General features: G+C 39.8%; 2 pseudogenes; both read right to left on the bottom strand.

Moving 5' to 3' along the window:
* Window positions 1–6,750: 6,750 nt before the first annotated feature.
* On the bottom strand, window positions 6,751–8,388 carry LOC148935103 (uncharacterized; annotated as a pseudogene).
* Window positions 8,389–9,383: 995 nt separating this feature from the next.
* On the bottom strand, window positions 9,384–10,876 carry LOC148935102 (uncharacterized; annotated as a pseudogene).
* Between the last annotated feature and the right edge of the window lie 1,498 nt (window positions 10,877–12,374).

Genomic DNA, 12,374 nt, shown 5'->3' with positions numbered 1-12,374 from the left:
CATTAATGTGTATAAATCAAGCTCGAGCGCGGGTATACATATTGAGATTGGGCCGAAGATTGAATCGACTGTCCATCCATCATATGGACTGGTTGTCACAACTCAAAGTTCGAAGTCCGAAAGAATCCTCTGTTAGACGACTCGCCGGCTCTTCAGGCATAAAAAACTTTGGATGATAGTAATTTGAAATGTTTCTCATAACGGGAAATGAAAGAGTTGAATCACAATATAGCTATGTATGAAAATCTTTAATGACATAGGAATTAGAACACACAAACATGGCCAGCTATCGACAGAAATCATTGATTAATGAAATTATTAAACAGAGATTTATATAAATATCTATTATATCATTTGTATGATATAAAGATATAAAAATGGGATATAATATCTATCATTCTACATTTTACACATTCAATTAAATTATTATTATTTAATATACATTATTATTTATATAAATGATTATTTACGCATATTAATTTTACATATATTAATTCTTAGATATTTTAATTTTATTATATGTATTACAAATAATGCTTTTTGGAACACACATTCAAAGCGATAAAATCAACTTTAAAAATTAAGTTTTATCAAGAGTTAACAAGTTTATCAAAAAGCAAAATCACTAGGTCGCTATAATTTATTAGGACGTGTATGAAAATTTTAGTTTCTAAAAATATAATCTAGCACTTTGATATGTATATATGAGTCTCTTTAAATGTTTGATTATGTTAATCCCGAAAACAATTACGCTCATAAATCTCGCATAGTACAAAGAAAAACCGACACTAACAACATTTAATTGTACAAACATCGTAACTTATTGATACAATCAGAAGTAAATCATCACATCATGTTTTATAAAGAAGAGATGAATATTTTATTTCTTCATATTTAAAGTGAGGAGAATCAAATAATCTCTGGTCAATAGAATAAGATAGAAAATAACAGTAAATAAAATAAAAAATTATTTGAAAGGTGCAAAGAAATAAGAAAATCGAATGATATTAGTACTGAAATCGTGATATCAGTAATGCTGAAATATTTGCTAGTTATTTTGTGTTTATTTCTTTCTTTAATTACTTTTATAAAATAATTAAAATTAAATTTTTCTAAAAGCAAAATAAAAAAAACTTTATATTTTATTATTTAACTGCAAATATTGATTGCAATGCGACAACAAACAGATTGGTAATTCTCATAAATTATTTGTAACAGATTACACGCTTATATTCGATACAAAGGCGCAATTTTTAACAACTTATTTGACAGCAAGGCTCTATTATTATCACATCTTTATCATAGTGTTAAGGGATGATGTCTCTATCAAGTGCAAAATATTGTCGCGCGTGTAATCGATTATTCCACAGAGTCAGCTGAGAATCCTTTCACGAAGCGAGAGATGAGAGATACGGGGTCGATCGAGTCGAACAACGTTTAATGTCCATTCGCGCATAGTCGTCACGAAATAAGCGATCAAAAACCGTCCGTGGCAGACCGCGTGCGAGACGGTTTTCGTCTTATCTTACATTCCATTACGCGGACAAGCTCGGGGACGACGGGTTGAAAGCCGCTTTAATGGCGGTTATCAGATTCAAAACCAATATCCTACGCAAGGATAAGCCGTGCCGGGGCCCCGGCTGAATGATGTGGGCAGATAATCATGCGATGCGGATGTATCTCGACGCCACATGTCTCTCAATCGCCACGTACGTCTCCTTCTCGCGCATGATGGATATATCTTTTCTATGTACGTCTATATATAATATATATATATATATATATATATGTATTATCGGATATGCGCGCGCGTGCGAGATATCGGGGCTGCGTACTGACTGCTCTCGCGATCTTCCCAGCTGCCGAACCGATCAAAACTTTCGATATCGATTGGATATAATGACGCGCTCGTATATAACTATTGGATACTGCGGCGAACCGCAGGGTATAGCGCTGCTTCAGATCTAAAAGGTAAGAAGAAACGTGCACGCAGTTGCATGAAAGTTGCAACCGCGATGAGTGAAAAGAAGCGATCGGCAGCGTTCGGTGGACCGCTCTATCGTCGATAGGATCATCGATAGTCGATCGATTGCTATATTTATGGTTCTCGCGCCAATTATTTTTCTACATTCTACTGACTGGGTCGCGAATTACGTATCTTACGTTTGCTACATACCAGTTGAAAGATAAACACTTTTTACAATTTATTTCATTGTCGCCTTGAGAACAATTAAGAATTTAAAAAAAAAATGGAAAAATAAACATAAAATAATTAATAAAACAAGCATTGTGTTACTGATAATACTATATTTGTATATTGAAAGTAATTTTAATTTCTTACTTTTTTTTTATTCGTAAAATAATTTTTTTTTCTCTTTGGATTATTATTTGGAATTTTATATATAATAATGATATTTTATCGATCAAGAATTTTAATAATTTGTTAATTTTAATTTTGAGCATGAAGAGATATTCAAGTCTTCCTCTTTTGCTTTTCTTCTTGCTTTTCTTCTTTTACCAATTTATCCGTTTTCATCTTATTTTGTTCTTACGCAGCGTGAATGGCATGATGTGCTCGTTAGCTCTGTCTACTCTGTATCGTGTGTACACGCACACACATTTTTTTTTGTATATCCAGAACGAGTATTTCTTGGTCGAAGTATCGTTCGTGATGATCAAAACTGAAAAATGAAGATATAATTTCTGTAATGTAATCTTGATTTTATTAACATATTTTTACTAGAAAAATTACTAAAACCGGAAAAATTACATATACAATGTAATATGTTTATTTCGATCTGATTAAAGATTTATAAAATCTTATGAAATTAAAAAATATATTTTAAAAAACGTAAACTTTATATATAAAAATCTTGCAGTAAATTTATGTTGCTTTAAATCTAATTATTGATATATGATCTTTATACAATTGCTAATTTAAAACTAAAGAAATTAATAAAATTAAATTAATAAATTTGTATGTGAAATAACCTATCACATAATGAGTGGAATAATGATATTTATTATGCGTACTGCCGAAATTATTTGAAATATTAGCCAAGATAGAAGTAACATTTTTGCGATGCATCTGTCTCTTACGAGTCGCATGCCTGACAATGAAAAGTGAGCACCGCTCTTCGGCAAGAGCTCTGCGGCTTTAAACGCCATCACCACGCGTATCGCCGACGCGTCTTGCCTCGAAATCCGAGTTTCTCGGTAAAAGTTGGTCCCGTTGCGCGAGGAGGTCCCTTCATATATCATCGGGGATTACGAGCCGACGGCGAGTCGACTCGCGCGGGGCGTTTCGACGGCGATTCACCGATGGACGAGGGAACCTCTTCGGCCGCTGCCGCCGTCGCCACCACGTGAGTCTGTCACCGAGAAAAATGTCGGTTATTCTTCTCCGACTGTGATAAACGCGCGCCGCCGTACAGATATACTCGGGTCGACGCGGGCACACGCGTGGACGTCTCCATTTCCTGGTTAACGAACGATCGTCGTCTCTCCTCTTGCACCGTGACGCTGCAGCGCGCGGCCACCGTTGGTCAGCCGGTCGACAAATTAATGTCAAAGGCCAGTAATTGGAGAGACACGGTGCGGGCCGAAAGAACGTCGCGTGTCGCCGAGGCGGAAGCTCATCCTAGGATCCTTGATAGTGATTCGATGCGAGATACAATCTACGCTCCAAGCTCTCGCGCGTGCATCGTTCTCCGTGAAAGAGGAGAGTGTAACGCCATCCCGCGCTTCGCCCGTCTTCCTTCCACCTTTCTGGAATTTCCAGGAACGTTAGTCGCTGGTATCTTAATCAGATGGTTTATCCATAGAATCTTACTTCTCTATATCTGCCTACGGCTTATGTGACTTTCACGTATTAATTAGCAGCTTACTCCGCGCGTCCGTCTGACGCGGATAGCAGTGACGTTTATAGCGTGGGCAGCCAGTTGATTTGTTGCCCGTCGTTTTGCGTTATTACCGGGACAATGCTACGTGAGCAGGCGCAATTGTCTTGGTCATTGCTCATCGATTATATACTTATATTTTTTATGTAATTTGATTATACCCTGGAACTTTTTATCTCGAAATTACATCTTAAACGATATAAATATGACCGTGCAAATAATCTCCATTTTTAATATTATATTAATCTTAATAGGATATATAATCTCTTTACGGGTGGCAGAAGATTGAGAATATCTGCATTGTCGGCGGGATGATAATAGATTATAAACGAGCGAAAATATAACATGTTAATGAGATATCCCGACGAGGCCGTAATAATTAAGGACCCTAGGACAAGCTTGAATGGATCTGCCAATTATCAATCCCCGATAAATGATCTTTTTGACAAGTGGTATTTATTTTGCAGCATCATCGATAACCGAACCACAGCATTAAGCATTGTTATTGCTACCCGTAGCAATTCATTTTCTTTCTGGGCGACGTAATTAATTATCGCGAGTCTGATCGTCAACGCGCGGCGATGCCGAGGCGCGCTTGTAAATATGGTTTCTCGCGTACGTAAGATCCATCGATCCGCGGATCGATCGATCAAACGGAATGCACACGACGTCGCGTCGTGTGCGTGCGTGAGCGCAGCGCTCGCCCGCTTCTTTCGCTGCGCGAGGATGGCAGCTGTCTTGTCGTCCGACGAGAGTGGAGGGAAAAAAGCCATTTGTATTATCAGCGCCGCGTAATTATACCGGTGCAGTTTCCGTGCAAATTGCACGTATCGATATTTAGCATTTTTTGCTTTATCGTGTGTTTGCTTCGGGGCATGAAAGGAAATAGTTGTCGTAATGAACCGGTGTGCCCCGTGCGCGTGCTTTTGCACGCGAATATGCCCGATTACATTTAATGAGAAAATCGAGTTAAGAGAGAGAGAGAGAGAGAGAGAGAGCGAGAACGACGCGCGTCAAAATTCGACCGAGGCGTTGCAAAATTTGCAATTAATACACCGCGCAGCTGATATCGTTAATCGCATTTTGCGTATCGCGTATTACGACGTAAGCTGCTGATTATTGAAAAGATCGTACCACTGATCGTGCCGCTGGTTATTTGAGTAAATGAAGTCGATAAGCGTACGCGATACAAAATTAGAAGCTAAAGATACCCAATACGTGTCGACGTTAGGGAGAGATCACTTTACGATGCACGATTCCGAAGAAAATTTAACGCCATTTTTGCTTATCATTGCGTTTAATCGCATTGCCAAGAGTATCTCTAGCAACAATCTTCTATTAGCATTTTTCTCATTTAGTATCTTTAAGCAAAATCGATACGTGATACGCGTCTCGCGCGTACACGCGGAACGTTATTATATCGAAAACGGAATAGGATTTATTGACGAACAGACTGTCAAATAACGGAAGATATAATGAGCGAGCGAGCGAAATTTCTTCGGAAGAAAGCGGGGCGTTTTCGAAGGGTTTTACCTTGAGGGCTTGGTTAAATCTGCGAGATCGGCGAGCTGGAAGTCCGACCGCACTGCATGCGTGACTCTTACGCCGAAAGAAAAACGATGCGTGCGCCAACATATGCGAAGACTGACACAAATGAGGCTGCGAACATATGGTTGATTCATATGCATATCATTATAGATCGTAGATCCGAGCTTCTACGAAGCGACATGAGTTCGAACTTGTTCGCGGTTTATCCGTGGCGTCTCAATGACGAAGACGGTCATTAAATCGAGCATGGAATTTCGAAATCATTCTTTACATCCTCATTCTATGTTACATTACAACTTCTGATCAGCGTATCATTATGTGTATATTTCTGTCGTAGCATGCTGGTTCTCCAAAATTTCTTTTTAAGTAGAAAAAGGGAGGAGGAGTAACTAATTTTTCTCAAAGAACTGAAACGGATACGACAAAATAATAGCGACAATCACATTATTGATCCCTACAAAACTTTCGATCTCTGTCAACTACGGACAAGGAAATTTGGAAGAAAATCGAAAACGAAGTTAAACTGCGCGGTTTGCGTGCGTTTGATTACCCCCTCGAGCTTCGAGTCAGGTGGTTGTCTACCCGAACCTTGAAACTTGAGATTCAAAAGCTGAAGAGCGAGGATTCTCGTTGTAGTAGATTGCCTTCAGGGCCATCGTTTTCTGACTCTAAAACCAGAGATTTGTCTGGAGAAGCTTCATTTAGGATTCTCTCCGTGAATGTCTCTGTGAATGTCTCTGTTCAAGGTCAGCGATGTGTACTCAATTAAACATAATTGCTATTTTTAACAACTAATTTTTTCCATGTAAAAGATAATCCATTGAAAGTTTTAATTTTATTATTTCGCCAAAGTAAGATGTAGAAATGTTATTTCGTGTGGTACGTCGAGAGATAATAATTTATACTGTTTTCTGAATAATTATCATCATCATTATACATGACAACTGCCGATCTATCCGATAATAATATATTGTCAGCTATTACTTCCCGGTATTATTATCGGCCTTGTCTTTTCTTGACGTACCATCCAAACTAATATTCGCGCTAAATCTGATGCACGTAAATGCATAAATGTAAGCAATAATAGATATTTTTGTCGCTTGTGTATTTCTCTTTGTGTTAAGATAACATAATATTTAATTTTTTAATTCTCTCTATAAAATATCTTTAATCTATCAAAACATGTTTTAAATGACTGATATTACGCGCACAAATATTATAATACATAGAGAAACATATCTCTATTGTACAATAATATTTTAAGAGAAATAATATAAAATTGTTCTGAAAATAAGCCATTTTTTATTTTTATTAAACATTCATGAATCACATTTATGAGTCTAAGCAAAATTATCTAGATGTTATTCATAATAATTTATTCTTTGACGATTCTTTAATTTTTCCTGTAAAATTACGTACACTCACATATTAAATGCAAAACGTCTAATTATGTAGAATATCGTCTAATCCGCGTAGAATTATTATAAACATAGCGATGAATACTAGAAATCCATTGGAAGAGTCTTCTCCCGAGGAGAGGGCAGCCCTCGTTCCGGTGGAACGACTCGCGGCGGACAATACTCCGCTCTCTCTCTCCGACGGAAGATCCCGCCGCACGATGATGGATGCGCGTTAGCGCGGGAGTGCGCGAAGACAAAGATCCTACGGACTCCCTCCCGGCGTGCGCAACGTGCATTAGTTTGCGTCGCTCCCGCTGTGCGCAAATTAGAGCCGAGAGTGTAGCAGCGCGCACCGCCGCGCGCTTCTCGCGGCGCGGAACGAAGAGATTCTGGTGGAGAATGGCCACGGACGAGCGAGCATGGGTGAGAGGGAACCAGACGGGGAATGGGAGGAAAGCACAGGCGGGTGGAAGAAGTGGCGGTGAGGACGGGAGTGAGTGAAGAAGATGGTACGGAGGCGAACCCGCGATGAACGACCGCAATCAACGCAACACCGCCCCGCGAAAATTGCCCCCCCTCCCCCATTCTCCCTCGGAATACACCCGGAATATATTATCCACACGGGTGTTCCACGGCGCGGCGCGTCCTCCTCGCTGGGTCAAGGGGTCGCGCACTCCGGAACGGACACGGCCCCGAAGGAGGAGAAGCGTGCCCGTGAAGAACCGCACGATCGGTCGCGGTTCCATATTGCATCACGAGAACGGATTTGTATGTTGCTGTTGCATTTATCGAGATTTTTTTTTAATCGCCTAATTCTGTTTATTCTCTTACATATCTGTGCCTTTATTCAAACTTTATTTGCAATTCTTTTGATATAAAAAATAAATCAGACTAAAGTTATAACATATTCGTCTATTATAATAATAGTTGTATAAGTTGTATTAGGTTTATTTTTTAGAAATCTATATAACATAACAAAATAGAAAAATGAACAAATGTTTTATGTTTAAAATGTAGAAGTTAGATAGCTTGACTTAGCTACATCATTTATTGCACGGCGAGTTCAAATGAGATTACAATAATTGAAGTAAATTAGATTTATGTAGGATCGACAATGATGTAACCCCATGACGTAGTACATAAATTCCCGATGCGGTGCAACTTCCTTGGGGAAAGCATGCGGTTACTCTTTTAAAAGTAATTCCCTCTCGATATTGGTTTTGACGGTGCCCGCGGGACAGGGACGCGTAAATCATTACGCCACCCGTGGTAGCAGGCCTCGGCTGCATATCCGCCCTAGGTAGAGTGGCGTGTGGAAGTCGGTTCTACTGTCAGTACCACTGAGATATGTTAGCTCATTACCGTGACGTATGGCTGCCGCCGGTAACGCATGCCCGATATATCCATAATTGTTGCGGTGCCGGTACTCGCGGACTACGTAAGATCCTCGGAGGCGATTCCGGCGCGCGGTTCTGGCGGAATCGTTTATTTGGCTCGGTAATGCCGGGCACAACAAAGTTTCGAGTAGTATACGTATTGTCGATTCGCGCCGGCCGATAGTACCTTCCGTAAATAAACCACTGTGGAAATCGAAGCTTGACTTCGAAACCGCGCCCTCGCGCTCCTCCTCGGATAACTTTATTTAATGCGCATTCGATATACCTCACGTGCGCCACCGGGCCGCCACCAACGACGTTACCTCTCTCGTTTGCGATTAACTACCTATTATCGTGTAACGCATACCACGGATTTTTTTTCCGACTTTGCTCTCGCGACGGGACGGATGCGGGAATAGGGATAAGTCCGGTGAACGCAGAATTGTGAAGTATAACGTTGGTTTCAGGAATTTTTCGAGCGCACAAATCGATAAGTTAAGACTCTAGGGCCTTGTACACATTACACTTTATTGCATGATAAGTTGCACAGCAAGTTATGTAGAAAAATATATAACTACAGAAACAATTCATCATGCTATTTATTCACCATTAACGCAGCAATTTATTGTTTTTTTTTTCCTTTAGTTAACTGATAATCAGTTATTCATTAAAATATGAAGTTGCCTATCGTGTTTTATTCCATTTTACACGTTTATACGCTGCATTATTATAAAAAATATTTATTATATTTGCTTATGAATATGCATATATAATATTTAAATAATTTTTCTCCATTTCATTATGTTCTACAATAATATAATTAGACAATAATAAATCAGAATCATAACATGTGCTATGTATTATATGCATACGTACTTTAAAATAATTATTTTATTCATGCAACATTAGTCGAAATCATAACCAACATTATGCCTGATACAATCACAAAGAATTATACAAAAACATGTCATCGTTTCCCGTTGACGGAATAGCGTTTTGATAGAAATGTAATTTCACATTGCATGATTGTAATTTCAAGTTTAAGTTCTCGTAACCGCCTACGCCAAATTAACGTGCATTGTATAACAAGGGGAAAGCAAAAAAAGGGACCTTTTCCTTTTTCCTCGCCATCAACAGATAATTACGGATAGCCGGGATAGTTAATCACGTCCGGACGGTCCTTCGTTGACGGTTTCTGCGCCCGGTTCTGACGCCCAATTCCACCGTGAGAAACCATCTTCGACAAACTGTTACATCGCCCGGTACTTTAATCGACCTAGAACCTACAACCGGGCCCGATGCGTAGGTGTTCGGGAGACTTTTTGGGGCCGCTTTGAAAATATGCGTCCACCCGAGCTGCCGATAGGCATTCCTTCACAGGTGTGGAACGATCTCGAGTGCCCGGTCGAGTTTATAGGGTGCCTGAAAGATGTCTTGAGAAAAGGGCGGAAGCCCGCTACTATAAAAGGATACTTTTTTAACGATCTCACCTGCGCCTGCGTCGCGTATATTATCGTCCAATATCCGCACGTAATCGCTTTATCTATAAATCTGGCTATAAAACCGTCTTTACAAGCAAGCGTGTATAGAAATGAATTTTTTTCTGTAGATTTTTGCTAAAGCTCGAGAGAGAGAGAGAGAGAGAGAGAGAGAGAGAGAGAGAGAGAGAGAGAGAGAGATGGAGCATTAGCATGCGTCTATCAATGATATATGAAAGAGACAAAAACAATTTGAAGCCGACATAGAACTGTTACGGCACGTAAGAAATTACTAATTTAGTTGTTGACGCTTTTTTTTTTTTAATCATCGACGTGTGGTTAGCAAAAGACCGACGTGCACGCAGATGGAATTCATAAAGTTCCATCGAAGAATTTGATTAATTGATCCAGAGGTTATAGGTTCGGTACGCTCTTGAGAATCTCGCGATCGGTTTTCGTCCCGCATTTATGCATACGAGTCTGTCCGGTGTGTAACGAGATTGAAAAAAAGAAAACTTTATATGCTAATGCACAATCGACGTTCGCGTTTACAAATGATTGTATTAATAGTGTAAAACAGGCGGCTTAGAAACACTATCGGTCTAAACGCCGAGCGGACGGCAAGCAAAAATGTTACGCAACATACATACTTTTTAACTCATGGCCGAAGCTAATCGATTTAGTTTTTGTACTTGTTGTTAATGCCTGCGTTACGACGTTGAGATATAGTTCGCGACAGAGAAAAAGAGAATTTATTATCGCTCGGAGCTCGCTGCTGCTTGAATATCATTACCTACGTCACATATCATTGTCATATATAGGCTTATTACGTCATTTATATGTCATATTCCTAGCGACGTTGTAATTCAATTATTCGACAAAATAGAAAAAAGTATGATTAGAAGGAAGGAATGAAGGAAAGTAAAGATTGGAATATATAGCATATATTTTAGATGACTTAATAGGTGTTCTAGTTCTTTAAATTTTAATTAATAGCGATCGATCAATTATTTCAAAAAACAGAAATTTTAATTTGAATATGATTTTATTCCTGAAATTGAAGAATTGTCAAATGCGTGATAAGTGGGACGTGATAAGTGGGACGATAGATGCAAAATATATGCAACAAGTACTCGCGTAACTTCAAGACGTAGCATCCCCATGGCGCAGGAGTAGGAGAGATTCTTTGTAACGAGTAATCGAGGAAGAAGCGAAGGAACAGAGACGATGGCGGGGGAACAGGTTCGAGTAGTGCCTCCTTAACTTTATGTATACTACGTAATGGTCAGCCGTTTATCACCCTCGCCCTACACGCGAGATGTAAATGTGTTTTCTATTAATTTCTTCCGCCGGGCTCGCCAACATAGCAACGCCTGCGACCGATGCATTCAGAAATGCGGTGCAAGGATGCAACCGGGTCAACGCAACGCGAGTCCGCGTGACGATAAACTGAAAAACGGATGTTATACTCGCGCCTATTTGCTCGAAATTGTTTTGCAATCGATCTTTTGTGAGCGGCGTTGCTCTCTCTCCTCTTCTCGCGCCATGGCGATGCATTATCGAAGCTTAACGCACGGATAAACTCGCACGCATGGCGCTGCCTGATTTATATCTCTATCAGTGCGTAAGATGTTCCGCTCTTTTGACGCTCTGTTTACCCTTCAAAAGCAATTAATACATGCAAAGAATTAAAATTCATTTCGCTACGCTACGTGCGCTAAGCCGGATGGACATCACGACATTGTAAAAGTAAAAATAATAATACTATAACACATGCAAATATTATAATGTATATTTTTACGAAAAATGAGTAAAGAATACCGCAGAAAGTTTCATAATTTAAGTCTAATCTAGTCTAATCTTCAAAATATGCGTACATACAACAAAAAAAAAATTGGAAAAAAAAAGAATCGTTTAATAATTTTGATATTAATTGTACAATTACTCCTCTATCTGCAAAGTTAATTTATAACTCGGAGAGTCGTGTGTACACTTTATTAAAACCAGACGCGGTAATCGCATCGGTGCAACTTTATATCCTCTGTTCTTATCCGTGCACTTTATCACTCGCGTTGCTAGAAGCGGAGCGGAGCAAGACCCGATTAATTCACAGGCCGCGCGCAGCGGTGGTGGCGAAGGAGGCCAGCACCTAAGTCATTAACGTTGGGGCCATCGATGGGACTAATTAGCCCCGCACCGCCGTACTTTGGAAGCGCGCACGGAGTGGTAGCAGCTGTTTCATCGGGAGCAGGTGAATCTCGCTACCGTTCACCGGAACCTACAAGTCGACGAGCTCGGCGACGTCGACCTAATCGCCATCGCGCCCCTAATGATGTCCAACCCTTTTCCCGCGCGGTCACGTTCCATTCGAAATTCGCTTAATTGGCTGTACTGGCCGGTTATTTATTGCTTCCCAGCTTACTACTTGGCGCTGTCCTTTAACGTAATAGTCTGTTGACGGGGCTTTTAGGTCAGTTAAGAGAGAGAGTTTTTTTTTTTGCGTAGCATTTACTGAAAGCGAAATGCTTGCCCTTATTGTAGAAGATTGCATAATTTACACAAGATCGAGATCAATATTTATTTAGTCTTTGTCCAATACGAAAATTTATTGATATCAACAAATGATACGAAATGCTCTTATGCAAAAAAAAAGCAATGTGTGTGTGTGTGTGT

The sequence above is a fragment of the Pogonomyrmex barbatus genome, unplaced genomic scaffold (assembly GCF_055798465.1).
Source record: "Pogonomyrmex barbatus isolate J1 unplaced genomic scaffold, ASM5579846v1 scaffold6, whole genome shotgun sequence".
Taxonomy (NCBI): domain Eukaryota; kingdom Metazoa; phylum Arthropoda; class Insecta; order Hymenoptera; family Formicidae; genus Pogonomyrmex; species Pogonomyrmex barbatus.
This window is presented reverse-complemented; position numbering and strand designations above follow the sequence as displayed.